This window comes from Tupaia chinensis, unplaced genomic scaffold (assembly GCF_000334495.1).
Source record: "Tupaia chinensis unplaced genomic scaffold, TupChi_1.0 Scaffold144058_1, whole genome shotgun sequence".
Lineage (NCBI taxonomy): Eukaryota > Metazoa > Chordata > Mammalia > Scandentia > Tupaiidae > Tupaia > Tupaia belangeri.
This window is the reverse complement of record NW_006203910.1, coordinates 304,938-311,473: the sequence shown is the minus strand read 5'-3', so window position 1 is coordinate 311,473 and position 6,536 is coordinate 304,938.

Sequence of the window (6,536 nt, the reverse complement as noted above, 5' to 3'; positions counted from 1 at the left end):
GCCATTTTAAGCTAGGAAAAAAATGTGGGTTTTTTTAGGTCAACTTTATGGTAAGAAAACTAATTTTAGGTTAACATCAAGGCAGTCCTGAAGGGAAATGAAGTTACCAAAGCACAAATTCCTCCAGAGCAGGCTATAGTGTTGAAGAGAAAATGGACTACTTTGCTTAGTCCCAGAAGAAATTAAGAAAAATTTCTGGGCTAATTTCATGCAGATGAGCAACAGCTGGCAAAAGGCATCACTGCCCTCATCTTACTGTCTCCCTGGGTCACAGTCCATCTACCAGTGACGACAGCAGATTTGGGCCCACAGCAAAGTCTGGCTGAGCACCTGATGGGCATAGAACAGATAGCTGTGTTGTGTACTCAAAGGAATCAAAGCAGTTGAACAGTAGATGAACCGAATATTTCACCATTAATGTAGAGCTGTGCTCCGGCCGTGCCACAAGGGTAATTTCTACCAAAGTGGTTAGATAGCTGTGGAATGTCTCTACCTTCTTTTGACAGTCCACTATGTATGAACCTGTCATTGTCTGTATTTCCCTACTTTCAACTTGGACTAATTTTTATTTTCAGGTAGTCTCTTCTCTTGGGAATAATGAATAAATCCAGTCTTTTTAATTTGTTCTAAAAGTGCTAACTAGAGTTATATCCCAGTGTTAGAAAGAAGCTCAGTTAGAGGGCATGGAACCCAGTGATTCTTACACTTTAATGTGCATGTGAATCACCTGGACTTTTGTTAAATGCTTCTCAAAGTGTGGGCAGGGTTAACAGCATCAGCATCACTCTGGGAGTGTTTTTTAACAAGAGCCCCAGGTGATTCTCATGCACATATGAAACATGCAACCAGATCATTCTTCCTTTCTTCATTTTTTTTTTCTTTGCTATAGGGTGCATGTACACAATGGAAAGAGACAAAGAGAAGAAAAGTGAGAAGTCACTCCCCAGGGGGCATGGCTACTCCACAATCCCTTCTCCTCCATCCTCCTCCTGGGATTTTGGGCACACACACACACTTGCGCCTGGCATGATTTTCAAGCCTGCAGGTCTGGGACTCGAGCCATGGTCGGTCAGGTGGGAATCTAGTGCCTTAACCACCACACCACCTACTGGTCCCAGATCGTTCTTTCAAGACTCAGTGTGGAGTGGGGAATCTTGCTGGGCCTTAGATTTCAGAGTATATTGAACAATTGTGCATTCACTCTCTCCAGGTTTGTTCAGTTTAGCTCAGATCAACTATCACTGAGTGTCTGCTCCAAGTTTTGGGACATAGATTTTAATATGAAGGGCCTTCAAAGAGATCATGAAAAAGCTGAATTAAAGTTCCAGTTTACTTTGGAGCAAAAAAAAAAAATTGAAATTTGGGACCAGTAGTTGGCGTAATGGCTATGTCACTGGACTCCCATGTAGTCAACTGCGGTTCGAATCCTGGACCTGGTGGCTTCAACTCACGCCGGGTGCGTGTGCGTGCGTGCCCAAGATCCTGAGAGGAGAATGGAGGAAAAAGGATTGTGGCATGGTGAGGTGATTTCACGCTTTCTGTCTCTCTGGCTCTCTCTTCCGGGGGAGCGTACACACCCTATAGCAAAAATGTCTCCAAAAAAAAAAAAAATTGAAATTCATGCATAGTTTTTCTGTATTTTCCATGAACTTTTCAATCCCCCCACCCCCGCCCAACACATTCTTTGTTCTTTCTTCTCCATTCTCCAGATTACTAGAATTTCCCCTTTTTATTGACTTGGAAGCCTGGCTCTCTCTTTTTTTTTTTTATTTAATTTTTTTGTCTTTTGGGCGCGTGTGCTCACCAGACAGACAGAGAGAGACATAGAGACAGAAAGCGAGAAATCACTCCCCCAGGGGGGATGGTCACGCCACAGTCCCTTCTCCTCCATTCTCCTCTCGGGATCTTGGGCATGCACGCACACGTGCCCGGCGTGAGTTTTAAGCCACCGGGTCCAGGATTCGAACTGCGGTTGACTACGTGGGAGTTCAGCGACATAGCCATTACACTAACTGCTGGTTCCCAGAATTTCCCCTTTTTGAACCTCTTCCAATTCTATCATATGGAGTGACCAAGTCCCAATCTACACCTAGTTTTAAATGAGAACAACAGAAATTTAGAAGTAGATTAGAGAAATATTTTCCCAGGTGGGTCTTCCTATTTCTAAATTTGCTCATTCCAGACATTTGTTCATATTGCAACCTCACGATCTTTTGACACCTCTCATCATTTCCTCCTTGCTTTCATGATCTAGTCATGCTGACTTTCTTTCAGTCCCTTGAAAGCAGCCAGCTCTGTCATGGCTGCACACATGCTCCTCCCCTAATGTGGAATGTTCTTATCCCTTGGTTAACTCTAATTCTTCAGGATTCATATTAAGTGGAACTTCTCCAAAGAAGCTTTCCCCTGATTATTTACTCCCAATCTAAATCATCGGTGGTTTTATTGTCTTTCACCCCACTTATATGTTCCCTTTGTTATTACTTGTAAAATTGTAACTGTAACATATAACTATATGTTAAGTTTTGAGATACTTTATTAACTACGTCTCCCCTTCCATAATCTCAGTTCCATGAAGATAGTAACTTTTGGTTTTTGACCCTGGATCCTTTAGGTTTAGTTTGACACATGATGGATATGTAATAATTGTTTATCAAATCAAATGTGTCCTCTCTCACCAGCTTATTTAATATTAGTTCCTATAGCCACTCTTTAACACATTTCCTTGTATTTTCTTCTTTTTTCTTGGAGAAGTTTTTGCTATATGGCCCATGTGCTCGCCAGACACACAAGAGAGAGACAGGGAGACAGAAAGCGAGAAATCACCCCCCAGGGGGGATGGCCAGGCCGCAATCCCTTCTCCTCCATTCTCCTCTCGGGATCTTGGGCACACACACACACGCACCCGGCGTGAGTTTTAAGCCACCGGGTCCGGCATGCAAACCATGGTCAACTACATGGGAGTCCAGTGACATAGCCATTACATAACTGCTGGTCCCTGTATTTTCTTTGTGTGTGTGTGTGTGTGTGTGTGTGTGTGAGAGAGAGAGAGAGAGAGATTTTTATTTATTTATTTATTTATTTGTTTATTTTGGTTATAGGGTGTGTGTTCTGGCCAGGAAGATGGAGAAAGATAGAAAGTGAGAAATTAACATCACTGCCCCCCTCCCCCGCCCCCACAGTAGGGATGGCCACACTATAATCCCCTTCTCTTCCATTTTCTTCTTGGGATTTTGGGCATATGCACACATATGCCCAGTGTGAGTTTCAAGCCTCTGGGTCTGGGACTTGAATCAAAGTTGGCCATGTGAGAGTTCAGCACCTTAACCACCACACCACCTCCTGGCCCCTGCCTTGTGTTTTCTTGATCACGATTATCTTCGGGTGAGACTTTCTTATTTATTAAGGCATTTATATATGTTATTTTCTGTCTCCTCCAACTCTACTATTAATTCCATGACAATACAGACTCTGAAGCTGACCGTCTGGGTCTGAATCTCATCTTTACTACTTACTGTGCCTGTTCCCCTGAGAAAGTCACAGAAGCCAGATCCCAGACCTCACTAGTAAAATGGTGGTAATAACTGTTCCCACTCCATAGGACTATCGCGAGAAATAGTTGAAACATTATAGAAAGCCACCTAGCATAAAGACTGCACATAATACACATTGCACAAGCGCTAACTGCTGTGCTAATGGCAGTTACTGTCATCATAGTAGGTAATCCATAAACATATCTGGGATATATTGAGGAAAGTTTTAGGCCTTATTACCCTGAAAACTGGTATTTTATCTGGCTTATATTTGACTATTGAAAACGAGTGCCAGTTTTCACAGAAGTTATCCATTTAGCTGCCATGATGCACTATACAATTTCCCATTGTGACAATGGGTGGATGGGATGTAAGTTAGTCTTTGCTGCTAGACTTTTGATTTTGAAGAAAAAAGGGTGACAACCCGACATCTACTCTAGTCTGTTCATCAGTGCGACTCTGGAAATTCTGCTGTTAGAACAGCTCTTCAATTAAACTCTTCAGTACATATCCCACTCCCATATTGACCCACGGTGAATACAAATTTTAGTCGTTTTGGTTACATTGTAATGATAACTTCTGCCTGAGAAAAAAATTGTCTTCTGAGGGTAGAATTGTATGCTAATTTAAACTCTTTTTTTTTTTTTCCCCCTACAAATGTTTAAACATTGAGACAAGTTTAGACAGGGAGATTCAAGCACTTAATTCAAGCCCCTCTCCACATATATGAAATAGAGAAGCTTAGTGATTTATCATACTCTGTATTTTATTGTACTGTCATTTTTAGTATATTTAAGTTTGGTTAATACAATCTTGACAGCAGGGTGGAATGTAATTTAAATTTTAATATTTTCAGCTACAGCAATGGCAATGTATTATTTCTGCATATGGAAAGATATCAGTTTTCCAATTGACTGATGTAGTGGAGGGGACAAAATATATCCTCAGGTTACCATTTAAAAACAGAAGTGAAAAATCACTTCACCATGTCACTGATGCCATGACATAATAGACACCGAAAATTAGTCACTAAATTCCTTGGTGCCAAAGGCCCCATCAAGTTTCAGATTATATATTTTAGACAGTTTAAAAGGATCTTAGAAAAAATTACTGAATTTTCAAAATTGATCATTCAACATTAGAATCCCATTATATAAAAAATCACTCAATAATTCTTGAGTAGAATAAATAATGCATTTCCAAATGTGAAATCCTGAATGTGAATAACTTACAAGACTGATATTTATATTGTTTCCTGATACCAGCACTATAAAATGGCCGTACAATATTAGTTTTGCACTACAAAGATGAACATTTCACTATCAATAATTAAAGGTAAGTGAAAATCACAAAGCCAGAGACTATTTAACCTGGAAGCAAGCATATGATGGGTTCTCCAAAAGTTCATGGTAAGTGCATATTATGAACAAACTATGCATGGATTTTAACACTTTTGGTACCAAAATAAACTCATACTTTAATTCCATATTAGCACAAACTTTTTATACATGAGAGCTAGTCCATGTTTTGGGGCATTAATTGGTCTACTTCTATGCCTATGAATCAGACTTCTACTTATTCAAACTCCATACAAGGATATGCCCCTACATTTACACATGAACTGTTGGAAGTAAGACCTGTACCTCCCAGGACTCTGTAGAAATTAGCAATATTTGAATCAGTTTGGAATATTTGGTTTGATCAACCATGTCTTTGGTGGTCTTATTTAACATGGTCTCTACAATTCTGCCTAGTCCATAATATGTATTTATTTAATGAATAAATAAATATCTGTTATTTAAAAATATTAAAACCAGGGAGTCCTTTTTTCAGATCTTACTGGAACACTACGTCTCTCACAAAAGTCTGACATATCTTTGGAACAAAGTTTGAAAACCACTGGTGGAAGAAAAAATAAAAACTGGGATGTAACGAAGAACAACTGGATGGTTCTAGCCTCAACTGCTCTTTTTAAAATCTTCCTTTCTTTCTTCCATGAGTGAGAGAGAAAAAGTTGCCCCCACAGGGTCTTTATAGCACAACTCACTCTCAGCTTTAGTCAGTCCTGGATCATGGGCACACACACACACACAGAGCATGTTCAGGGAGGTCTGTGGATGTAAACCCAGAACCTTCCAATGTGGGTCAGCATTGCAGAGAATTGCTTTATCACCGTGTCACTCTCTGGTCCCCCTCAAGTGCTCTTAATTCCCTGGCATCTTCTTGCCTCCATTCTCTTCTTGCCTTTACTCTCCTATTTTCTTATTTCCCATTTTTAGGAAATGTCAGAGGAAATACTAATGGAGTAGAACAAGATGAGACAAATGGTAGAAAGAAATGTGAAAGCTACAATGGATTGAGTTTCATGCTCAGAAAAGATGAAATGAGATGAGCCCTCATGAAAAGACAAATAATGTCATTCCCTTTTCTTTTCTGGCAACTCATTCCATGAACAAATCTTAGTGATGGAATATTTTTCTAGAATAGGACAGATTAGTTTAGGTAAAAGTAAATAGACCATCTGTTTGAAGAGGGGAAACTGGTTGCTGAGGAACTAACCTTAGAATTTTGTAGCCTCAGTTTCCCACCTACTGGAAATAACACTTTAGATGACTAAGAAAAGAGAGCTCATATGCATTTTTGAACTTCTTTTCTAAATGTGGATATGGGTCTAATATCCAAATTGTCAAGCTAGCAAGAGGCTAGCATCTGACAGCATCAACTACAGAGCTTCCTCTACAATGTAAATTGAAACATGTAGCTCTACTTAGAAAACAATGGGACACACTGTCTCTTATGATATCATTTAAAGCCAGGTAACTGGATACGCACTACTAGGACACAGTTTTAGTCGGAGATTTTTCCATGAGGCTAGCCTGAAGCAAAATCTCAATAAAAGTAGGTTTCTCCTGTGTGAAAAGAAATGGAATGTCTGATTTCATTTCCTACAGCCTGAGGACAGAAAGACTTAAGAGTGAGGAAAAACTCTCAAAGGTATAATAA